At 41.5% G+C, this 26,775-nt stretch overlaps 1 long non-coding RNA gene across 1 annotated transcript in view; it reads right to left on the bottom strand.

Annotated features, from left to right (window-relative positions):
- Positions 1–1,091: 1,091 nt before the first annotated feature.
- Positions 1,092–26,775, bottom strand: part of LOC138762781 (uncharacterized) — a 59,128-nt gene continuing 33,444 nt past the window's right edge. Inside the window, exons 5-6 of the long non-coding RNA XR_011357140.1 lie at positions 2,080–2,113; positions 1,092–1,667 (exon numbers count right to left, since the gene is read on the bottom strand). This is a non-coding gene — a long non-coding RNA (uncharacterized lncRNA). The remainder of the gene's footprint in view (positions 1,668–2,079; positions 2,114–26,775) is intronic.

Below are 26,775 nucleotides of genomic sequence, written 5' to 3'. Positions count from 1 at the left end.
AGTCTAGACACTTTTTTTCATTTAAGGATGGCAAATCATGCTCAGTGTATCTGGATGAATTGGTGTGCATGCTTCTTAGAATAGAATGCTTGTAGTAATTCAATTGACTATGAAATTGTTTATTGAAAAAGGCTAGATTTCTTCAGTGTTGATACACTTTCTGTAGACCACTTCATGCTATCCACACCTTTACTATAAGTTCAAATCCACTTTAACTTGTGTTGTGCTTGGGAACTACTCATACTTATTTTATTTATCTGATATTTTTGTTGGATAGAATTTGTCTTTGGATGATTCTTTTACTGCCTGATTTTTATGGCTAATGCAGAGCTCTTTCAACTCTGGATGGATAAAATTATGTGTCAAGGATCACTTTCCATCTACAATGGATAAGGTATTACCCCTGCATTAGCCATAAAAATCAGGCAGTAAAAGAGTCATCCAAAGACAAATTCTATTAAACAAGTACATGGATAGAAAAGGTTGAGAAGGTTATTGGGCAAATGCAGGCAAACGGGATGAGCTTAGGTAGACAACTTGGTCAGTATGGACAAATTGAGTTAAAGTCCTGTTTCTTGCTGTAAAGCTCTGTTACTCCATTATGGTTTTTAGACTGCAGGCATGTAACAGCACAATAAAGGAATTTTGCTGCTACGTGGCTAGTCTAAAAAGGAATGTGCAGGAATTTTGAGTCAATTCCTGCACCACGATTTATCCGGCAGGATCCCTATAACTTCTTGGAGGTAGCCTGCAATGTAAATCGTACCAGAAAAATGTATTGTCGGTCATTCACTCTACTGCACGTCCAACCACCGGGACTGTTGCACTCAGGTACTTGCAGTCTAAAAAAGGTGCCAGGTGATTTTCATGACATTCAATGACTCTAAATAAGCTGGTATACATATGGATTCCATGAAGAACTGGATTTAAAGTTTCATTTAAAACAAATTAGTGGTTTGCGATTTGGGAAATACATAAATTAGAATAAGAATGAGTGTTCATTATTTTTAGTCTTGGTTTTATACAGCCAAATGCACATCAACAATTTTAATACTTATTTCTAATTAATTTAAAAGTCAGCTATTCCAGCAATGTTAAACATTAGCAAGTGACTTTTACCATATGCAACTTGTACGCATTCATATTCAACATACACAACAGTGGTGTTGCCGGCACAGGAAGGACAGAGGTCATTATCTCTAACTTTAGCATAGATACGCCCTGACCACCCAACCATACCAATGCACAGGATTTGTTTCTTGTTCTCATTGCCTAATACGTAAATCAGGCAAGGCTTTGAATTTCCTGCAGGAAAAGGAAGTGCTATAAAAATAAAATCACATTCCCACCCTGTTGCATTTAATTGGAATACAACTTCCTTTCAAATTGGTTTTTTGACTGATCCAGGTTGATCCAGGCTTTTTAAAGAAGTTATTTGTGGTATGTCGGCATCATTAGCATGGCCAGCATTTATTGTCCATTTGTATTTATGGCCAAGATGGAGGTGGTGAGCGGACCCCTTGGACTGCTGCAGTTTTCTGGTGAACGCACTTTCACAGTACTGTTTGAGTAGGGGGAGGGAGGTCTGAGATCTATACATTGCAACAATGAAGGAATGGCAATATTGTTCCACCTTTATTGTATCAGAATCAGTAGCCAGTTACACCCTAGAGCAAAACACGAGTGATACAATTAGATAATGCATAAGTATAATATTCAACATCTTTATCTTTCCTTCTTTTCTGTACTCCTTCCTATTTTTTCCTTCGTCATTATTTCCTCGTTTAGAATCAGAATAAGAATTCATTGTCTTGGACATGTCACATGACCTTTGTAACGTATTTTAAAAAAATATGAATTCTTTCCTGTCTTCTCCAATAATTTTTCATCTCCAGATTCCTGTACTTTGTACTTGATGGTAGCAGAGTGAAGCAGGCTTGGCCTGGATGGTGGGGACCTTTAGGATAGAGTATGCTTTCTTAAGACACCACCTTACAAGCTGCACTCATTTTCTACTCTTTCAATTTACATACAGTTTTGTACATATCCAAAGAGGACTCCGACTTTTCCTCTGCTTACCTTGCTAATGCATTTCAGCCAATCCTTTAACGCTCTGTTCTCCAAATGACAAAACAACATGTAATTAGAGACTCACATTGAGAAAGTCATAATAGTCTACAGATATGTGTTTGTGTGATTTACGATGTCATGGTTGGAAAGATTCTGGCTTTGAACTTTGAACTCTTGTTTACATGACCTTTGTAACGTATTTTTTTTTAAATATATGAATTCTTTCCTGTCTTCTCCAATAATTTTTCACATCTAATATTATGTAGTCCAAACATTTCCATCTCATATTTCGCATACAGGCGGGGACTTAATGTTTTACAGGTGGCCTATGGCAAGGAATGTGCTGGTTGCAAACCTTTTCCAGATGGCCACACAGCATGAGTAATAACCTAACCTCATTAAATTGCTGAGTCCCAGCTACAGTCACTTAATAATCAAAGTGAAAGCCTAAGGTAACATCAACCCCACCTCTGAAACATGAAAAAGATTCAAATCTATTGAACCAGGTCTGCTCATGGTACTGAAATGTGGGCCAGCTTTGTGAATATAATACAGCCATTCATAGAAGATGAATTATGCTCAAATACTCTTCTCTATTTCACCCTCTCAGGCTATGAATTTAATGAGTCTGAACTGGAGGGTCAATGATCATATCTAATAGTATCAGCTGTGTACATCGTGATTATATATATCCTAATTAAGTTTAAACATGCCAAAAGCATACATACAAGAATTTGCAATTACAATCTTTATATGTAATGAACTCTTGAATACATTGAATTAACTCGATTATAAACACAGCCAATATTCTGACATCAAAAAGAATTAATTTAGAAAGGGCTGTATCAAACTTAAAGTGACTGTTCAGCTGAGTATCTTAGAAGTAGCATGAAACTCTTTGTTATACAGTTAAATACTCAACATTTACTTGCTTTAGTTAATGATCATTATCTGATATTTTATATTCCTGATCATCCAAGAGAGTGTCATTTAATACTGGACTCTCTTCACCTTGTGATAAAATGGAAACTTTTAGTTTTATCCTATATACTTTGCTAACTTGATGTAAAGACTATAACAGGAGAAAGTTTACTTTAACCAATTACAGTACAGATTTTGTTTGTTCGTTCATTCATCAATATATTTTATATTTTCTATTTTAATACAATTTAATTGATGTCTTCATATTACAAAAATGTATTGAGAAGTGCAATTCCCACACAGCAGAAAAGCTAAGTGCTCCACACCCCAATTAGACAGTTTTTAAGACCATTTGCAGCCCAGCAGATTACATTGGGAAATTAGAATTTAAGATGCTAGAAAATGGACCGTACCCCACCAGACTGTTATGAAACAATTCAGCTGAATTTTCCTCCTCATTTCTATATGGTCCTCTTGCTTGTAAGGTTGGTGAATGGTTGAATTACACTGATCTATGGGGGCCTGCCAAGAGGGAATGAAGTTTTCCCAGGTGTGCCCCCTCAGGCATATCAATGGGAGTGATTGCGAGCCAATGAACTGCAAAAGACCTCCTTCAAGCACCAGCCTCTTCCTCGTTCACAGCCCCCACCTCTTCTCGTGTGGTCTCCAGAATATACTGTGAAAATGCTGTTCGTGGCTGGCCAGCCTGTCATTCCTTCAGTAACTTTCCTTTGTTCTTTCATGCAACATAACCACAATAGCAAGAAAGGTGCTTATCATAAATCCCTTATTTGTTGAAGGATAAGCAAACCAATGTTAGCATCTGCCCCCAGGCCAGCAACCCAAGCACTGAGACTCTCATTACACTCAGCCTCCTCCAGTGGCCCAGCAATGTTATTTGACTGCCGGACAACAGATATGGTTTATTGGGTTTTTTTTTCATGTGTATTGTAATGCAGTAATAAGCTTTGTTTAGCAGGCAAGTCAATTCATGTAGCATGTCATGCAATAATAGCAAGTAAATAAATAAAAGGCATCAGTACAGGGAGCAGTACTACAATAAGTTAAATAGTGCAGAGTAAAGAAAAAAGTACCAAAACATAATACAGGATGTGGACAGCAGTACAGTTAGAGAACAGTGCAAATACTGTACATCATATTTTACCAGTCCAAAATCTATTTAAGTGTCTGATAATAGGAGGAAAGAAATGAAACTTATCTGTTGCAGGAAGAGGTTGACAGACGAGAAGGTTCAAGAATGTACTTAAAGTTTATCTTAAAAATGCAACATCCTTCTGGGAACCTTTGGCCAAGTATTATTCACAGTGGAGAAGGAGAATTAGGGATGGTAACAAGAGTTTAGATGGCAGGAGCACTCAGAAGACCACATCATAAAATGGCACAAAATGTAAGTCCACTTCAGACTTGCATGCTTATCTCAAGATGGGGCAGGAATCCTTTCATTGAAAGTAGGCACCTTGTAAACTGCTCATCCACCTGCATCAAAAAGTGCCTTATAATCCATCTGTGAAAGTTTCTCTGGTTTCTACATTAGCCATACCTTCAGAACCCAACAATCAGACCTGAACCTTGTCATCTTTGATCCCAAAAGATAAACAAAGTAAATGTAGAATATCTCAGAGTACTTAGAAACTCAAAATGTTCTATTACAAGCTCTCGTTTTAGTAGAATGGGATTATCACTGAAAGGGATAGTATAGAAAGGAGGGACTGAATGGTCACAGCTAACATTTAACATGAACACAACAAAAGTCACAGCCCAGCAATAATTTGATACATTGGAAGACCTGAGGGAAGGCTTATCACAGTCTGTCCAGAATTTGATACATTGATAAAGACATTGTGATATATCAGGGGGAGAATTATTCTGATTGCTGAAGAAAAGAAAAATCCACTTTTTGAAGCAGCTCTGGTGGCCAGCTATTTTTGTGGAATTTAGCAAGGTCTTTTTGGTGGATTGACCTGTGCCAGGAGGGTCTTTTGTGAAGCAAAGTGTTTCTTTATGATTGTAACTACGAGTAGAGGTCACTTAGAGAGACTGTCTCATTTGAAGTGTGACGAGCAGTGAAGTTACTTGGAGAGACAAGTGCCAGGGTCTTGGAAGCTTCCTGGAGGCTGCCCAGTTTGAGTCTTGTGCTACAAAAGGACCTGGAATGTTGTGACCACAGCTCGTGAGGTGGACATTTCTTCAAATGCAACGCAAGAAGAATCCGTGAGTCTGTAGCAGCTACAACTCCAATCTTCACATCAGTTCAACATTAATTCTGGGCATCAAATTTTAAAGGCCTACACTTCAACACTGAATATAAAAGACTGAACTTTGAAGTAACTTTCTAGATTTTTGGCTGTAATGGTTTGGGTCTCTCTCCTTCTCTCTCACACACACACACACACACACACACACACACACACACACACACACACACACACACACACACACACACACACACACACACACACACACACACACACACACACACGCACACAAACACTAGAAACCTGCGCATAGTTGGGAATAGATTTAGTTAAGACTATAGTTCAATTAGTATTGCTGCTCGTTACATGCGGTTCGTAACAGTACCTTAGTAATGAGTGTCCTATTAGACGTTTTGCACACTGCTTCCAATTATCATTTGGTAATCCACTTCAGATTTACATGCTGATCTAAATATTGGGCAGTTTCCCTTCTTTGTAACCCATCCAGTAATCTTACACATTAAATGCCTAAAAATCAGTTTGCCTCATGCTGAATGGGAGCAAAGCAGTAAATATTTCAACATGATTTTAATTCTACTACTGCCAATTCACGCCTGGTTAACAGATACTAAAATTATTCCATTTATATCAGTTGGTTGCATGCCAATAATCTATCTATAAATGTAAAATTAATGGGTTAATTTTTGATATCAGTTTATCAACATAGATCACAGTAACAAAGATTCATCCTGATTATATTAAAAATGTAAACAGTTCAACATTCCAATACACAATCAGCGTAATGGTTAATGAACCACTATTTTACAGTATCAGAGACCCGGATTCAAATCCAACATTGTATGGACGGAGTTTGTACGTTCTCCGCCTGTCTGCGTGGGTTTCCTCCAGATGGTCTTGTTTCCTCCCAACCTCCAGAACATAAAATTGTAGTTAATTTGGGTATAATTGGGTAGCACAGGTTTAAATGTTGTGAATTTTAAAACAAAATTTTAAAACTGTTATGCAATCCACTGTATAAAGCAATTTGGAAAAAAAAATGATTAAAAGTAATAATTGATGAAAATGTCTTGTTCACTTCTTCTTCTTCTTTGGCTTGGCTTCGCGGACGAAGATTTATGGAGGGGGTAAAAGTCCACGTCAGCTGCAGGCTCGTTTGTGGCTGACAAGTCCGATGCGGGACAGGCAGACACGGTTGCAGCGGCTGCAGGGGAAAATTGGTTGGTTGGGGTTGGGTGTTGGGTTTTTCCTCCTTTGCCTTTTGTCAGTGAGGTGGGCTCTGCGGTCTTCTTCAAAGGAGGTTGCTGCCCGCCAAACTGTGAGGCGCCAAGATGCACGGTTTGAGGCGATATCAGCCCACTGGCGGTGGTCAATGTGGCAGGCACCAAGAGATTTCTTTAGGCAGTCCTTGTACCTTTTCTTTGGTGCACCTCTGTCACGGTGGCCAGTGGAGAGCTCGCCATATAACATGATCTTGGGAAGGCGATGGTCCTCCATTCTGGAGACGTGACCCACCCAGCGCAGCTGGATCTTCAGCAGCGTGGACTCGATGCTGTCGACCTCTGCCATCTCGAGTACTTCGACTAGTGCCTTATAAAAGACAGGAAAATGATGGCGATGTGTTAATTTCCAAAAGATTCGGGGTGGGTGGGTGTGATAGTATAGATTCTATCACCAATGTGTATATGTATAGGTTGTAGTGTAGGATGATTGTGATTGGCTGAGAGTGTAGCCACGCCTACTGGCAGGTTTAAAGGGTTGCTCCTAGCCAGACCAGGTCATTCTGGACTGGTCGACCTACATGTGATACGCTCCAGTCTTTTAGTTAATAAAAGCTTTGGTTTGGATCAACGAGCCTTTGATTCTTTCAACGGGCTATACAATTTTATTAACTAGAAAGTTTTAAAGGATGGAGTGTATGCTAAAGCTACGGCTGGAACGCATCGACATCGACCCACAGTCAGCTACAGCCTCAAATGACTTTAAGCTCTGGGTGAGGTGCTTTGAAACATACTTAAAACTCTCTGACCCTGCTGTGATAGAGGACAGTCATCAACTACTAATATTGATGACTATGGTGTCCCTGAGACTCAACCACTTATGCCGCAGCCATAAAGGTGCTGAAAGGGCTCTACAAGCGACCGGTGAACAGGGTCTACGCTCAGTACAAACTAGCGACAAGGAGGCAACAGCCTGGTGAGTCCTGTAGAGCTTACATTCAAGCACTAAGGGCAATGGGCAGGGACTGTGCCTGCACAGACAGAACTGCTGCAGAGACCACAGACGATCTCATTCGGGATGCCTATGTGGCCGGGGTCCGATCGAATGAGGTGAGGCAGCGCCAACTAGAGCATGGGGGAGAAAACCTAGAGGACCTGATCCAGATTACAGAAACAATAGAGGATACGGTCTTAAGTATGGACGTGTACTCTCAGGGCTGGACCTCACGCTCTGATGTGAGTAGAATGCCCTCCTTCAACCCTACTACCACCCAGCACACCAACGGCCTGTCGGCTGCCACTACGCTGCCTGATGCGACCCCGAAGTGTTATTTCAACCAACCGTAATACCTGCATCCTTATAGCCATCAACGAGTACTCCCGCTTCCCGTTCGCTGTGCCCTGCTCGGACATGACCGCCTCCTCAGTCATAGAGGCCCTGCACAGCATCTTTGCTATCTTTGGGTACCCCATTACATCCACAGTGACAGGGGGTCCTCGTTTATGAGCATGGAGCTGCGGCAATACCTTCTGGAGTGTGGTATTGCTTCAAGCAGGACCACCAGCTATAACCCACGCAGTAATGGGCAGGTCGATTGAGAGAATGCCACCGTCTAGAAAGCGGTTACGTTTGCCCTCCGGTCCAAATGTCTCTCCACCTCTCGCTAGCAGGATGAGCTCACTAGTGCCCTACACTCCATCCGCTCCCTCCTAAGCACCATGACCAATTCCACACCCCCCCCACCCCCATGAAAGGATGTTCTCTTTCCCGAGGAAATCTGCATTGGGAACAACCATACCAGCGTGGCTCACAGTTCCCGGGCCGGTCCTCCTGCGACACCACGTTCAGTACTCAAAGAACAATCCCTTGGTTGACTGAGTGACTCTGCTCCATGCGAACCCGCATTATGTCTACATTGAGTACCCGGATGGGCAGGAGGATACAGTCTCGGTAAGGGACCTAGCCCAAGCCGGATCAGGCCCAGCAGTGTTTCCAACCCAACCTCCCCCAAATCCTTCTCCTCCAGGTCATGTGCTCAAACAGAGGAACCATCACCACCCCACGAGCTCAGGCCAGACTTTCGACAACGTCGCTGGGGAATTGAGCGAAGCAGTGGCCGCACTCGATGAGCCTGCCGGAGACACGACTCCAGCGACCCCAATCCCGGCACCCCGGCGGTATCGCCGGATGGTCAGGCCCCCTGACCGGTACAACCCCTAAGCTCCACCGGGCCCTTCTTTCTTTTTTTTTTAACAGCCCTCCTTCCACCCCGGGTTCAGTTCTCAAAGAAGGGGTGAATGTGATAGTACAGATTCTATCACTAACGTCTATATGTATAGATTGTAGTGTAGGATGATTGTGATTGGCTGAGAGGGTAGCCATGCCTACTGGCAGGTCTTAAAGGGTTGCTCCTAGCCAGACCAGGTCATTCTGGACTGGTCGACCTACATGTGATACGCTCCAGTCTTCTAGTTAATAAAAGCCTTGGTTTGGATCAACAAGCCTTTGATTCTTTCGACGCGCTCTACAGTGGGAGAAGGTGAGACATTTCCTCAACTCTAGATTCGCCTAAAATCTAACTCTGTGATGAGCAATGGAAACATTTTTAACTGAACCTGCTCTTGCGCAGACCCATTGCACCATAATGAAAAATTATTGCATGCTGCTGTGGCACTGAGGTGAAATATGGATGGCTAATCTTGACATGTTTCAACCCTACATCCATTGCCATTGACATTGATTAAATCAGATGGGTGACATTGCACAACAAAGAAACTTCTTTTTTAAGATTAATGAATTCCATGAGGTCAAGAGACACTTCCTCAAAGGGCAGTTGAAACAGAGTTTTTGAATATTTTCGTGGCAGAAGTAGTTAGATTTTAGTAGGCAATGGATGAAAGATTATCACACAAGGAATGTAGGATTGAGGTCAGCTATTATTTATTAATTGGTGGACCAGGTTGCTACATTGTACATTTGTAGTTAACATGAACTCATCTAGAATCTGATGGATGCATTCTGAAAAAGGTTGAAAATTTTGCACAACACTGCAGCCTTGCCACAAAAGTCACGCAGCATAACATATAAGGATCCTGACTAAATTATTCACTGTCAGTTCATTTGCCATCATATGGACCTCCAAATCATCAAATGTGTGTACAGCCATTGCTGGTATAATCTTTAATGAGCAGATAACCAGGCTTCACATGTTCTTCTCTGGGATTCTCTCCTTTCCATCTTTTATGCCCCACTCTGTTCTGAGCCCACACATTTGCTCTGAAACATCGTGAGGATTATTCATAAGTCAGTTCTAGGATACATAATTGATCTGCACCACTATTCTTTAAAACTTCTGCTACTTTGCTTGCCTTCAGAATAGCATTGACCTCCTGTAGAGCTCGTCGAAAGAATCAAAGACTTGTTGATCCAAACCAAGGCTTTTATTAGCAAAAGACAGGAGCTCTTCACAGGTGGCCGACCAGTCCGGAATGATCCGACCTGGCTAGGGACACAACCCTTTAAGGCCCAGACAGTAGGCGTGGCTAAGCTCTCAGCCAATCGCTGTAAGCACAGTCTAGATACAGTAACTATATACACTATGTACATTGGTGATAGATCTGTACTATCACACCTCCAATTTACTAGTGCCTCATTACCATCCATTAATAAATGGAAGCAGCAGAATTATACATTAAAGGCTTTGTATAATTTCCCTTCTCTATAATAAACTTGCAGCATGGCATAATACTCCATATTTTCTGCTTCAGAATTCTTGGCAAACACCAGGTGCAAAAAAAAAATGAAGAAAACGCACTCAGCCAGAACTTCAGCCCATTAATTTTAATGATTGGAAAATTGTGGGCTGGAAGGCTGGAATTTCCTAATTTTCATCAGCTCTGTAGAACAAAGTACTGGCCAATATTCAATAAACAAATTTAAATTATTCCAAATTAAATACTCAATTAGAAAAGAATTAACAATTATTACAAGTTAAACAGACCTCTGGAATAATTCCTTTTTTGATACATTATTTTAAAGCAGGGACATCAATTACACAGTGCGCTGTTCGATTTGTTCATTTAGAATTTAATATTTCCAATTGTATCAGATTACAACAACTGGGAATGTTTACTAATCTCACTTAAGTGACCATCAAGCAGGGCATATGAATGGTGGTTCCATCCCCCAAGTGTTGTGCAAGCAGTGATGTAGTTAATGCAGGTGAATCTGCAGAGCTAGGTGCAGGGTGGAAGAAGGTGAGAAACCTTTGTTTGAAGGCAACTTCATAGAATCATAAAAGGTTTTTTTTTAGCCACCAGCATTTAAAGAAATGGAATGGAGTCACCAAAAGGATATAGCATCAGAAAAAACAGAAAGTATGGCATGCAGGCTTAACCAACCAAAAATATTTAGCTTCCAGATAACATGATTTTTGTTGCTTTTACTGCTAAACTTGTCTGATCTTTAGAGCCTTTCCTTGTTGGTTATCTTAAATGAGTTGGGGGAAAAAAATCAGTACTTGAGTTCATTAATCACCGAAATGCCTGCCAATTACACTGGACAACAATTTGTTTTTTAAATGGTTTGCTTCCTGAAAAGAAATTGGGGATTATGATAGCCAACTTTAAGTTGAAGACAAATATAATTTCAGATATGCTGCATCATATAGGAAATTAACTTTTATTGAATTTGCCATGTTTAATCGCATAATGATGCTGACACATCTCATTAGTTCAACTGACCTAAAAATATTTTGCCACTGATTTTCATTTGTACTCAGCATCTGATGCCTCTCGTGTCAATGTCCAACAATAGTCAGCCAGCACTGATGGATCCTTGTTGCCCTGATACCACTTTTCCATGGTTACAATGTCCTGGTGAAACCTTTCGTCATATTCGTCACTGACTGCACTAAAGTCAGCAGGGAAGAAGCCCAAGGGCAAGTGCAGAAAATGAATTATCAAGGGCATGTTTCATTTCATCGATTTATATGCACAACATCCTTAAATGTCATACTGAGAGCAACCCCAGGTATGCTCGGACTGACTGAAACAGATTGCTTTGTGAGTAATGTTACATGGTACTAGTAGACTGAAAATATTACAGAAAATCACAAAAATAGGTTGTATCTAAAAAAACAATATGTGATAGGAAAATGTTAAAGTGATTCTTGTGATCAGTAACCCAAAATCAATGAAGGTGTTCAGGAAGCAATATCTTTCTTGTTCAATGTTATCAATGTTGGCCTGTTGTCCTCAGCCTTGTTGAGATGCCAACTTGGGGTTACATGAAACTGGGTGTTCCATGTAAAATCGATTGTTGATTGTGACTTTTGACTAATGCAACAGCGAATATTGTGCTTCTTTACGTGGTAACAGACAGAGGCAGTTAGAGATGCAGGAGTAATATAAATTTGATGTTACTTCCTCACCAATGACATGCAAATAATTCAGAACAAACGGTATGGGTGTCACATAGAACATTTGGCTCTAATGATAAGAAGCCACGTTATTGTCATCTGATTGCAGAAGTACAACCTGACGAAACAGCGTTCTCCAGTCCTCGGTGCAAAACATGCAGACATAAAACAAGACATAATACCCATACAGGCAAACAATGCATATGCAGGACAAGTATTTCATCTATACAAATAAAATAATTAAAATATTGTTTTGTACATATGGGAGTCTCAGATGGTTACTGTGAGCAGTTCCTTTGGTCATTCTGCATTCTCATTACCTGTGGAAAATTCTATTCCTCAGTCTGGTGGAGCTGACTCTGATCCTCCTATATCTCTTCCCTGATGGGAGCATCAATTCCAGTAGATCATGACGATGGAGGGAGGGAGACTCCAGTCATCCTCTCTGCCAATCTTATGGTCCTGTGGATTGACCCCTCCCCAATCCATTTCTCTGCAGCAACCATATAAAACTGTGATGCAGCCAGCCAGAACTCTCTCGATAGAGCTCCTATAGAAGGTTGGCATAATGGTAGCTTTGTCCGCTTCAATCTTCTCAGAAAGTGTAGTCACTGTAGTCCCTTCCTGACAAGTGAGGAGATATTGAGTGTCTACAATAGGTCACTAGTTAAATAATCTCCAAGGAAATTGGTGTTCTTTTCTCTCTCCGCTAGAGTTTTTGATGTGTAGTGGAGGATGGTCACTCCTGGTCCTCCTGAAGTCCATAATCATCTCTTTCATCTTGTCCATGTTGAGACAAAGGTTGTTACACTTGCACCAATTCACCAGGTATTCACTTCTTCTCTGTAGTGCATCTCATGGTTGTGGCTGATGAGGCCAGTTGCTATTGTGCAATCTGCAAATTTGATGACATTGTTGGAGCTGGATCTGATGAATTTTGGACTTGTATCAATGTAAATTAAGTCAGACAACAAGCTAAATATATATACGAGTAAGAAGGATTTGTTATAAATATTTTCACGGCAGTACAATTTTATCATAAGCTTACTGATTGCCGAAATATTATTAGACAACAGTATGACTTAAAAAAAGACAAAAATTCCTGAGACTTGTCCCTCTCCAGAGTCCACTTTCCCTGCTACAAAAGGTTAAGGAGTCAAATGTTCAGAATCATCATCATCTTTTCCACTATGTCCCAGGATTTCCAGGTCTCCTCAGGAGGAAAGGGCAGTCCTTGATCTCCACCTGCGGGAGAGCACAGGGTGACTTGGTAATGAAGAGTACAGAGGTATCTGGGCCTAGCACAGGAATGCTGGAAGAGTTTGTTTAACTGGGAAGTTCGTGAATTTGGAAAGTAAGCTCATTTACAATTCAGATGTGTTCCAGTCCTCATTGTGGTGGGTGGGGAGATTCCTCCCTTGCATCTTTCTGTTGACATTTGACAAATGTTCCATTGCAGAAGAGATCAAAAACATTTCCTTCTACATTTCAATACCCATTCGTGCTGAAAAATGTTTTTCTTCAACATTTGCCTTGTTGCTTTTAATAGTTTCATCTGAATCACGTGTGCATATTTTCTAACATTCGGGGGAGCTTTGCATGCAACTTGGTTCTCTTACTGGGAACAGAAGTAAATATCAGTTGAAGCTGTCTGCTTGCTTGTCTTAAGCTTGTTTATAAAAATTAATACTTACCTCCAATAATTAAAAAAAAGTTAGTCATTGATTGTCCTAGAGATCTTTCTTTCTTCTTTGGCTTGGCTTCGCGGACGAAGATTTATGGAGGGGGTAAATGTCCACGTCAGCTGCAGGCTCGATTGTGGCTGACAAGTCCGATGCGGGCCAGGCAGACACGGTTGCAGCGGTTGCAGGGGAATATTGGTGGGTTGGGGTTGGGTGTTGGGTTTTTCCTCCTTTGTCTTTTGTCAGTGAGGCGGGCTCTGCGGTCTTCTTCGAAGGAGGTTGCTGCCCGCCGAACTGTGAGGCGCCAAGATGCACGGTTTGAGGCGATATCAGCCCACTGGCGGTGGTCAATGTGGCAGGCACCAAGAGATTTCTTTAGGCAGTCCTTGTACCTCTTCTTTGGTGCACCTCTGTCATGGTGGCCAGTGGAGAGCTCGCCATATAACACAATCTTGGGAAGGCGATGGTCCTTCATTCTGGAGACGTGACCCACCCAGCGCAGCTGGATCTTCAGCAGCGTGGACTCGATGCTGTCGGCCTCTGCCATCTCGAGTACTTCGATGTTAGGGATGAAGTCGCTGCAATGAATGTTGAGGATGGAGCAGAGACAACGCTGGTGGAAGCGTTCTAGGAGCCGTAGGTGATGCCGGTAGAGGACCCATGATTCAGAGCCGAACAGGAGTGTGGGTATGACAACGGCTTTGTATACGCTTATCTTTGTGAGGTTTTTCAGTTGGTTGTTTTTCCAGACTCTTTTGTGTAGTCTTCCAAAGGCGGTATTTGCCTTGGCGAGTCTGTTGTCTATCTTGTTGTCGATCCTTGCATCTGATGAAATGGTGCAGCCGAGATAGGTAAACTGGTTGACCGTTTTGAGTCTTGTGTGCCCGATGGAGATGTGGGGGGAACTGGTAGTTATGGTGGGGAGCTGGCTGATGGAGGACCTCCGTTTTCTTTACTTCCAGGCCAAACATTTTGGCAGTTTCCGCAAAACAGGACGTCAAGCGCTGAAGAGCTGGCTCTGAATGAGTTAACTTGCCACAAATGAGACAATTCCTTCAATAATCTGATTGTATGGTAGAAATATCGTATAATTAAATATGAAACAATGATTCACAGAAATGAATGAATTTTAAATTTATGTTTTGTTTTTATCTTTTGAAGCTCAGAAGACTTGTGAATTTGGCAAAGATGGCGTGATTTTCAAAGCTTCACATAGCTTTTGGAACTTGTTCCAAAAAAAGCAAGTCAGAAAGACTTTCCAGAGACTCCTTCATTGAAGTGACTGAATATCCTTTCTTTATATTTTCTATTTTCAGATGTTGCAGTGGTGGTTAGTTCATTTTAATTTTTACATTTATTTGTCACAATATAACTAGTACACTGAGAGAGGTTTTTTTTCTGCAAGCAGACTGAAAGGTTATCTCACTCATATAGCCATGTTAAGAACACAGTTAAAGATTACTGTATCAGATTTCAATGAAAAGAAAGATCAGTTATCACCAAGCAAGGGCACATGAATGCATGGTTTTGGGGTTCATTTGGGAACCCGATGGCTGCAGGGAGGAAGCTGCCTTTAAGTCTGTTGGCGAGTTCCTTGCTATTGGAGTTAGAATAAACATACTCGTTTGAAGCTCTTATTTCATGCTTAGATCTGAACAGCATTCCAGCATTAGATGCCTACCTCTGGATTAGAGATGAGGAGGATGGAACCAACAGGAAAAGTTAACTAAGTAAAGTTAGTGATGTACCTTTAATAAAATGTTTGTCCATTGAACACTCCCTGAAATAAAACGATTTAAAAAAAACAATAGCAGAAGAAAAAAGGCTCTGAATATGGACTCGCTTGACTATAATCTCTTTAAGTTTATTTGTATGAGTCCTGGGGTTCCCAGCAAATGGAAACAGAGAGGTCCTGGCAGCTGCATATCATTGTAGAACAGCACAGCATGTTCATAAACCTCCACCAGCCATTAGTGTGAAAGTGATGGAAAGCCTGAGATTAAACTTGGAAACACACAGGAAGCTTGAATACTGCCATTCCGGTTTGGTGGGAAAAGAAAGAAAATAGCAGCTCAGAGAGAATTTGGCTTTACAGATTCTAAAAAGCCCCATGGATCATTCACATCCTAAAAGGGAAGGATAGAAGTATCTTTCAAGGTAAATTATGTTCCTGCTTAGAATTATCGATAAGTAGTACTGTACAATAAAACCCCTGTTATCCGGAATTTAAGCAACCTGCAGCCTCAAGACACTGACAAAAGAAAAATCAGAAATAAAAAGGTAAAAAAATATGGAAGTTTAAAATTGGCGTGCCTTGACCAATCACACAACATGCAACCTCAGGCAACCAGAAAATTCACTGATCCGGCATCGACTATTGGTGCCAGATTCCATGGGTTTTACTGTAATTCTGTCACGCCCACGAGGAAAATAATCTCAGGGCTGTATGTTATGTCATGTATGTACTCTGTCAATAAATTTGAACTTTGACTTTGACATGCTGAGCTGGAAAACAAAGAGCCCAAAATATTCAGATAATGAATTCAGCGAGGAAGAAATGGAAGAAAAAAATCTTATTTATGGAAACAGGCTACAAAATATATCACAGCTTTACTTACACAATACCTCTGTGAAACCTACAGAATAGATAGTTGATGAAAGTAGTTTGGAGATTGCAAGTATGCTTTGATCTTCAGCTGGGTTGACTATAAACTTAGAAATGCAATTAAAAGCTGGGAGGAGTTGTGAGTGGTTATATTGTTTAAAGGTATTGTAACTTCCTAGGGATGTGCTCTCAGAGGTTGATTCATTTGTGATCCAAAAAAAATGAAATGTTTCAATTGGGCACAAAATATTACATGTGATTTGGTATATTGGATTGTGATTTCCATGGATATCAATCAAAAATATCAGGGATTCTGCATTGTATCAGATACAAATGTAATCGTAATAAGCTCTAAAAGTTGTCATAGTTGAAGGGTGGTAGTGGGGACAAATTCCCACTGCTACACAAATGTTCTTCAAGTCCAACCCTTGGCCTTCACATATAAGCATAGTTCTTAATCCCAGAGGGGCCATTCTCACTGGCAGGAGAAGGGAAAACGCGGGTCACTGGTGCTTGAAATCAGTTGCTCCGGGCATATGGGGCTCATTAATTTAGATGGTAACTCATCTAGGAGAGGGAAAACTCTGATTTCAAACCTCCACTGACTGTGGTTATATCCATGTAGTGATATGTATATGATGTGTATAAGTAGCTGGTCCACCCACTGATAACTCGATCCCCTGTAACCCCTTCCCCTGTGACCTGGCCATAAATGTTGACCTCCCTACACCCTTCCCTTCATTTGAGCACATGAAGTTGGGCCAGCTGAAATCTAATGTATATTAAAGCCTATCGTTCCTCATTCATCCTCTGGAGTCATTGATAGTGTCTATCAATTTAATACACATTAATTTTCCACACGGGATGGACAAGCTGCTGAGACCCAACAGACTCTAAATTGGCCCACAGATGCCTGGAGCTGCTGAATGATATGAGCAGTGGTTTGCCTGCTTCACAAGCTTCCTCGAAGTAGCAGTGGGCCTGGTGGACTCTGATGAGAAGAAACTCAAGGTCTTGCAAGCTAGAGTGGGCCACAGAGCGAACCTGGCGATCCGGAGCTGCACGACCTGAGCTCTGTAACCTCTACTAACCCTGGGTGAATGAAGTGTACTCACAGTACCAGCTGGCCTTGAGAAGACTGCAACCTGGTGAGTCCATGGATGAGTTCCTCTAAGCACTGTATGACCTGGGGAGAGACTGCTGGGGCCCTGCTACCGCCCCCATGCCCGCAACCCAGTGTGTGGAGGAGCTGGTCCGAGATGCCTGCGTGGCTGGGGTGAGGTCTGACTACATTCATCAGGGACTGTGCGAGGAGGACAAGCTGCCCCTGAAGAGAGCCTTCCAGCTCTCCAGGACTCTTGACTTGGCCCAACGCAACGCTGACGAGATCGCCAGTAAGAACGAGGTCTCCACGTGCAGACCACGGGTGCCACCATATTGGGACCTAACATCACAGACGTCCTCAACAATTGCGTGCCACGATCCCACTGCCGCTACGATGGGATAGCCAAGGTGCCACTTCTGCGGCCAGCAGAAACACCCCCGACGATTCTGCCTGGCTAAGGAGGCAATCTGTTCGTGATGCAGGAAGAAGGAACATTAACAGCATATCAGTAAGTCTAAACATTCCCGAGTGAGCAGCGCAATGCTGATGTCACAACCGGCCCCGAACGGCTTGACTGCATACGCAACTCAGGAGTCACCATCTTACCTAGCGTCTCCTCCACCCTCCTGGATGATGTCACCTTCGCCCTCCACTACCCGAATGACGTCCCTTCCTCCACAGATGCAGCAGCGTGGTTAACATGGAAGCTGCCATCTTACTGGTAGGCCCTCCCCTCCGACAACGATGATGACGAGGTGATTCTGGCCTCCATGACTCTGAACCAGGGCAGCCTTCATCCAATTGCCCACTCAGTGATGAAGATCAAGGTAAATGGGAAAAGAACTAACTGCCAGTTTGACAATGGGAGCCACATGCCCCTTCGAACGGCTAAGTGTCGATTTCAAGGGACCCCTGCCCTCAATCAATAGGAACGTGTATTTCCTTAACGTCATAGATGAGTTCTCCAGATTCCTGTTTGCCATTCCTGTCCCAACATGACCTCTACCATGCTTATCAGGGCACTCCGCAGCATGTTCACTCTGTTTGGGTATTTGGATTGCATCCATAGTGATCGGGGGTCCTCCTTCATGACCAATGGGCTGCAGCTGTACCTGTTGGCTAGAGGCATAGCCACTAATAGGACAACAAGCTATAACCCTAGGGGAACGGCCAGGTGGAGCGAGAAAATGCCACCATTTGGAAGGTAATCCTCCTGGCCCTTAAGTCAAAAGGCCCAGCAGTGTCTCACTGGCAGGAAGTCCTGCCGGAGGCATTCCGCGGCATCTGATCTCTCCTATGCACTGCTACAAATATGACTCCAAATGAACACATGTTTTTCTTCCCCAGGAGGTCAGCGACTGGAACCACTCTGCCACCCTGGCTCTCATATCCGGGACCAGTCCTGCTGAGGAAACACATGAGGGGCCATAAGACCAAGCTGTTGGTGGAAGTGGTGCAGCTCCTGCCCACTAACCCGCAATACACTTACATGCAGTACCCCACAGCCATGAGGACACAGTCCCTGTCCTGGACCTGGTGCGTGCCAGAGACACCCAAACACCTCTCGCCACCACATAGGGACTTGGTGCAGGCTAGTGACATCCCACATCACATGCCTGGGACCCTCATTCAGCTGAGCCAACCACTTTGACTACCCCCACAGACAACCAAACCTCACCCCCTATGATGACAGCATTGCACCCCCCCCCCACCTCAAGACACCACACCAGCAATGGAGCTGACCAGTACACCACCAGCAGAGCTGCACAGGTCACCAAGGCAGAGGAAGCCACCTGACCAGCTGAACATTTAGGACTGGGTTTGTTTTTTTTTAAAGAGGGGATGAATGTGGTGATATGTACATACTGTTGTGTGCTGTTCTGTGTATAAGTGGCTGGCCTGCCCATTGATGACTGTAACCCCTCCCCTATGACCTGGCCATAAAGGTCAACTTCCCTACCCCCTTTGGGCACATGGAGTTGGGTCAACTGAAATCTAACGTGTATTAAAGCCTACCATTCCTCACTCAGCCTTTAGAGTCATTGATAGTGTGTATCAACCCACTCATGGGAAAGACTGGGAGTAAGCCCCAAGGAAAAATCCAGAGTTGAGTCTCAAAGCCAGCTGACTGCTGTACCCAGCACAGGCACGGAAACTCCTACGATGCTGCTAGGACCAAACTGTCTCGACTTTTTTCGTTCCTCTGAAGATGGGCATAGAGAGAGGTGTCCCACTGCATGGGCAACAGATGGATCTTCATATCAACTCTGCCCTGGTTTGCACCCTGGAGAGACCGCTCCAGCTTCACTTTAGGCGCAGTACCCATGATCAACCACAACCGGCAGAGGCCACAAAGTAGCCTACAGTTAAAAGGCAACTCTAAAGATTTTGGTCAAGAAATAAGGACATGATGTGACTGTAATAGGTGTGTTGGTGCCAATTCTTTCCACAAGTAGAGCCTAAATGTTATTCACATGAGAGAAAAGATGTATGTTGTGAAATGAAACTCAAGTCACTGGAGGTGAGTGCAGTCAAGAATGCAACGTCAACACAGAGAGAACAATATTGTCATAGGAAGTATCAAAGAAGGAATCTATACAATATTGCATAGCGAATGTGACAGAATTTACTTTGTATAGCATTTATGCAACAAGCAACTGTAGTGTGCAGGAGATTTTAGTTATAGCCCTGAATGATACAGAAGGAAAAATAACAAGGAAGGAGGTCAGTCTTAAAATATATTTAAAGCAGTATTTCAGTCTTGTGACAGGCATACTTGGTATGCAGTGATGGCCATTGTAATGAGGTGCCCATAATTATAATGGACTACTATGGGTGAAAATTGATAATGGATACAGATTGGTTATCACATTTGAAAATTCACTGGATGTGAAAGTGTTTATTGTTCAAGCAGATGCTACAAGAAATCTTTGAAATTGCAAATCTTCCAAGGTCATTCTAGGTTCATAATGAATAATTGATTAGCTAATTTTTCATTTAAATACCTTATGGCCTCACACACTACTGTCGGTGTTGATCCAGCCTGGATGCTAGGATATCATCATCTATGAACACAATTGAGCTTAGTCCCTGGACTAAGAGGGGTGTACAGAGGCAGCAAGGAAATAGAAGTCAATATTTCAAGGAAAATATTTCAACTTATTGAGATCGTTAGAGTCAGCAAATATGTGAACAAACATGAGACTCAAAATGTCCATAAAACGATAGAATACTGCTGCACAGACACAGGTTCTTTGGTCCAACTAGTCTGTACTAAACTATATATCCTGCCAAATCCAATCGACTTGCATCCGGAACATAACTCTCCTATCCATGTAACTATCTCATCTTATCCTATCCAATCTTCTGACCTGGTTGAAGTGGTTCCAAATCCGTAGTCTATAAAGGTGTTGAGGGAGAATGCTTTCCCATGAGGGCTTGTGTACAATCATCACCAGAATCTGATGTATCAATGTTCATTGGGAATATAAAGGCGGAGAAACACCCTGTAGGCATTCATTCATTAGTTACTTCAAAGCAGATTAAAGAGAGAGAATGGTTCATTCTTTATTAAATTAATTGTTAAGATATTGAAAGGCTCCTTTGAAGACTATGAGGATATTTCAAAATAAAAGCTGGAAAATTACACTACCAAGGGGCCTGTAATTATTATCTAGCTGATTGGAAATTGTGTGACTGCATATACAAGCATATTCTAAGGTAAGCACCAAAAGAGTAATTAAGAACAAATAATTGGCAATTTTCTCTTGCCGACTAGTAAATTTATTTTTAAGACAATTGCATTTATTGACCCGTCTGCTCCAGGCACTAAGGAGACAAGGACATGAAGATCACCAGACTCCTCAATGACCACGTAAGATTCTTTTAAAGCCAGAGGATGAGTGTGTGCTGGATGAGATTTGTGGCATGATATCGAGAAACCATTGGGTGCATTAAAATGATTGATTATGTGTGAGGCAACTAGCATATGGTAAAGTGTCAGTATGTGGTAATTCATAGAGATGGCATAGTTATTTCAAAGCAGCAACAAAAAGAACTGTGACTCAGGAGAATACATAAGCATTTTATGCTATCAGTGCATTGACTCACTCATAGTTGTGCCCATTGCAGAAATTTAGGTTACTTTGAAATAGAAGGAGACATACGTTTAGATTTATCGTTGATGACTAAAGAGAACTTATGCCCAATATATCCACAGGATTGATACAATAAAAAGGAGCAATGGAGAAGTGCATAGCCATAGCTGGCACTATATGTTAAACTGCAGCTTTTTGAATATTGGATTAGCTGACAATACATTTGTCTTTCAAATGCATTGTAACATCTGGAGTAGCATCTTATGTAACCTTTTGAAAATGTATTTACTTTTGCCACATCAATAAGACATGATCTAGGTGTCACAGAACCATAATCTTATACCATAGAAGCAGGCCATTCAACCTACTGTCTCCATGTTGTCCATCACATTCCTTTATATTCATTCTATTTACCAGTGCTTGGTCTACCAACTATTGGACTTCAGCGATATAAGGGATCATCCAGATACTTGTTAAATGTTGCGAGAATACTTGGCTCCACTACCCACCTAGACAGTGTGTTTCAGATTCCAACAATCCTTTGGCTGAAAAAATTATTTGTTTGTTTTCTAATTCTCTTACTCTTTACCATAAGCGAATGGTTCTCAACCTTTTTCTTTCCATTCACATACCGCTTTAATTATTCCCTATACCATAGGTGCTCTGTTATTAGTAAGGGATTGCTTAAGGAGATATGTGGGTGGAAAGAAAAAGTTTGAAAACCTCTGTTTTAATTATACCTAATTGACTCGTTATGTGCAGGGTTTCATAACTCCCAAGGAAATGGGCCAATGAAAATTTTTCTCAAGCAAAATATTTCAGCAACAACTGGGTCTAGAGCAATGATTCTCAACTATATAACTATATAACAATTACAGCACAGAAATAGGCCAATTTGGCCCTTCTAGTCCTCACTGACCCAAGTACCCTCCTCTAATCTCATTTATCTTCACTCTGCCCATAACCCTCCACCCCCCTCCCATCCATATACTTACCCAATTCTTTCCTAAATGACAAAATTGACCCTGCCTCCACCACCTTTTCCGGAAGCCCATTTCACACAGTAACCACTCTCTGAGTAAAGAAGTTCCCCCTCATGTTACTCCTAAACCTTTGCCCATCAACTCTCAACCTATGACCTCTTGCATCCATCTCTCCTACTCTCAATGGGGAAAGCCTTTCCACATCAACTCTATCTATCCCTCTCATTTCTTAAGCACCTCTATCAAATCCCCTCTCAGCCTTCTACGTTCCAAGGAATAAAGACCTAATTTGCTCAATCTTTCCTTGTATTCCAGATGCTGAAACCAAGGCAACATTTTTGTAAATCTTCTCTGCACTCTCTCTATCTTGTTAATATTCTTTCTATAAATCAGTGACCAGAACTGCACACAGTACTCTAAATTTGGCCTCACCAATGCCTTGTACGGTTTCATCATTACTTCCCAACTCCTATATTCTATGCACTGATTTATATAGGCAAGCATACTAAAGGCCTTCTTCACCACCCTATCCACATCCGCTCCTACCTTCAGGGAACAATGCACCGTTATTCCTAGATCTTTCTGCTCCACTGCATTCTTCAATGCCCTCCCATTTACCACATATGTCTTGCTTTGATTATTCTTTCCAAAATGAAGAACCTCACATTTATCAGCATTAAATTCCATCTGCCATCTTTCTGCCCATCCCTCCGCAATCCTTGAAAACTCTCTTCATCATCCACAATTCCCCCTATTTTAGTATCATCTGCATATTTACTAATCCAATTTACCCCCCCATCCTCCAGATCATTAATATATATGACAAACAGCAATGGTCCCAATACCGAACCCTGAGGTACACCGCTTGTCACCGGCCTCCAACGTGACAAACAATTATTTACTACTACTCTCTGGCCCCTTCCTTCCAGCCACTATTGAATCCATTTGACTATCTCCAAATTAATACCCAAGGACTTAGCCTTCCTAACTAACCTCCCATGCAGAACCTTATTGAAGGCCTTACTGAAGTCCATATAGACAACATCCACTGCTCTACCCTCATCAACATTCCTAGTCACCTCTTCAAAAAATTCAACAAGATTGGTCAAATACGACTTTCCGTGCACAAATCCGTGTTGAGTGTCCCTGATCATATCCTGACCCTCCATATACTTATATATACTATCTCTAAGAATGCTTTCCATCAATCTACCTACCACAGATGTCAAACTTACAGGACGATAATTGCTAGGCTTGCTCCTCGAACCCTTTTTAACAAAGGAACCACATGAGCAACAAGCCAATCCTCCGGCACTATACCTGTCTCTAATGACATTTGAAAAATCACTGCCAGAGCCTCTGGCACTAACTTCTCTCAAGGACCTGGGGAAAATCCTGTCAGGACCTGAAGACTTATCCACCTTTATATGTTTCAAAAGCTCCAGTACTACCTCTTTCTTAATCACTATAGTCTCCATATTTACCCACTTTGCTTCCTTTATCCTGCACAGTTCAATATCCTTCTCCTCAGTAAATACTGAGGAAAAGAAATTGTTCAAGACCTCCCCCATCTCTTTTGGCTCCACACACATTTGTCCTTTCTGATTCTCTATAGGATAAATTTTGTCTCTCACTTTCCTTTTGCTGTTTACATATTTGTAGAAACCCTTTGGATTTATTTTCACCCTGCTTTCTATAGCCACCTCGTACCTTCATTTAGCTTTTCTAATTTCTTTCTTAAGATTCTTTTTACATTCAATATAGTACCCAAACATCTTTTTTTCCCTGTTTCTTATATTTTTTTGTAGTACTCCCTCTTTTTTGAACCAAGTTTCCAATATCCCTTGAGAACAATGGCTCTCTCAAACTTTTGACCTGACCTTTCAACCAGGTTTATAAAGATTTTGTACTCTTAAAACCTCTCCTTCAAAAGACCCTCCATTTTTCTATTACATCCTTCCCAGAAAACAAATTGTCCCGATCCACCCCTTGTAAATCCTTTCGCATCTCCTCAAACCTAGCTTTTCCCCACTCAACTCTAGGCCAGACCTATCCTTTTCCATAATTACCTTGAAACTAATGGCATTATGATCACTGGACCCGAAGTCCTCCCCCATACATACCTCTTTCACCTGACCCATCTCATTCCCCAACAGTAAACAAAGCTCCCTCTCTCGTTGGTGCCTCCATGTATTGATGTAAAAAGCTATCCTGCACACATTTTACAAACTCCAACCCATCCAGCCCTTTCACGGAATGGGTTTCCCAATCAATATTCGGAAAATTAAAACCCCCACAATCACTACCCTGGGCTTATTATAAATATCTGCTATCTCCCTACTAATTTGTTCCTCTAATTCACGTTCCCCATTCAGTGGTCTATAATACACCCCTATAATTGTAACTTCCCCTTTTCCATTCCTCAATTCCACCCAAATAGCCTCCCTGGACGAGCCTTCTATTCTATTGCACCTAAGCACCACTGTAATATTTTCTCTAGCAAGTAGTGCAACCCCACCCCCTCTTGCCCCCTTCCCCCACCCCCCCCCGGTTTTATCACACCTAAAGCAATCTTTCCTTCCCACTCACCAACCACCTTAAGCAATCCCTTACTAATCACAGAGGGATTAGTATAGGGATTACTTAAAGTGGTATGTAGGTGAAAAGGAAAAGACTGAGAACCACTGCCCTTTTGTTTTAGATACTTCTGCCCTAACAAAAAGTTTCTCGTTATCATCCTTATCACTGTCTGTTATTATTTTGCATACTACAAGCAGGTTACGCTCTCCATCTCTTCTGCTCCAAAGGAAACATACCCAGCCTATCCTGTCTTTTCTCATCACTGAAATGTTCATCCCATTATCAATAACACCATCACTTCTGCAAACTTATTAATCATATCATTACATCATTTTCATATGTATAACATTCAATGTCAGTCCCAATATGTAACAATTTATGTGGTAATATACAACTTTCAACAGCTTCAAACCATTTATTGCCCATGAAATAATGAGCTATTCAATTATTTATTGGGTGAAAGTTAACAAGATCAAAGATAATGCCCTACATTGCAGAACTTCTATAGGTCTACAGGTTTCTTTCTAATTCATTGATTATTTCTGGAAGTCTGTAATTGTGCAAAAATTGCCCATAAAAACTATAGGCTAGGTAGAGAGAGAGAGAGAGCAAGACTGAAGTGATGTACTGCCCTCTTACTATTGCCTTTCAGCTTTGTCAATTAATCTGCCAGCTTTTCTAAAAGTAAAGTAAAACATATCAAGAAGTTCTAGGGAAATAACTTTCATACTTTTGAACTGCAACCGAGCAAGATAAACAAATATACATTTGGCCTTGTTTATGTGGTGCCCTACAATGAGCTCTCCTGTAGAGTTCATGGGAGGACACCACATAAACTGGGCCAAATGCCCCATATCTATCCTTGGCAAAACTATCAGCATTCAGGTCCAGGCAGTAAATTATCACCATCAAAGAGTGATTTTAAATAAATTCTCCAAGTGTGACAGTAGTAGAGGCTAAATTTCATATGCATTTGTGACCAAGGTCAAGTGAGGTCTAATATCCTAAAACATTGCAAAATACGAAAAAAAAATCAAATTTTGCAGTCTTCAAAGTTTAGTCGATTTTTTGGGGAGAAAAAACATTGACCCTAACTCTTCTGAAACTCTTGTGGCACTTTTAACATTTTTAATACTTCACTGATAAAAGACATTTTCCCAGACCAAAACTGACCTTTTTGTTTTGTTTTCTGTTTATCCTATCCTCAATTCATACCTGCATATTACTTGCAACCCTGTCAAATCTAATTATGTTTAATAACTTTAGGTGTTCCATCTTATTGCCTTCAGAATGTCCAAATACACAACATTCATTGGTTACCTTTGTCTATTCTGTTTGTCACAGCCTCAAAAACACAGATTTGCCACACATTATATAGGAAAGATAATGATACATAGCCAATGTTTTGGGTTTGAGCCCTTCATCTAGGTACCTTGATGAAAGGCTCAATCCCAAAACATTGGTTATGTACAAACCTCTGCTATATAAAGTATACTTTTGGACCTTCTGAGTTTTACTTCAATCATGGTGTCTGCACACTTTCATGTTTTACTCCTATATCACACATTATTTCCTCTATGACAGATTACGTTGTGTTTGTATTGTATATAGATATATTTTTTGGGAGATAAATTGGAGCAGGTTTTTTTAGGGTAGGTCACATACAAATACTTTAAAACAGATCTTATTTAAAATACTGGAGCTCTGCTCATGCTAGACATGTTGGCCCCAGAGCCTTTGCCAAAGCTTTGGAGAGTACCCAAGAGACTTCACTAATGGTTTACAAAAAGGCAACAAATGAAAGAACTTGTCGGACCCACAGACTGTCTGGATGGAACTTGCTGCTCTAAGAGGGTCA

Source organism: Narcine bancroftii, chromosome 5, assembly GCF_036971445.1.
Source record: "Narcine bancroftii isolate sNarBan1 chromosome 5, sNarBan1.hap1, whole genome shotgun sequence".
NCBI classification, from domain to species: domain Eukaryota; kingdom Metazoa; phylum Chordata; class Chondrichthyes; order Torpediniformes; family Narcinidae; genus Narcine; species Narcine bancroftii.
The sequence above is the reverse complement of the archived record's forward strand: the minus strand, read 5'-3'. Positions and strand labels throughout refer to the sequence as shown.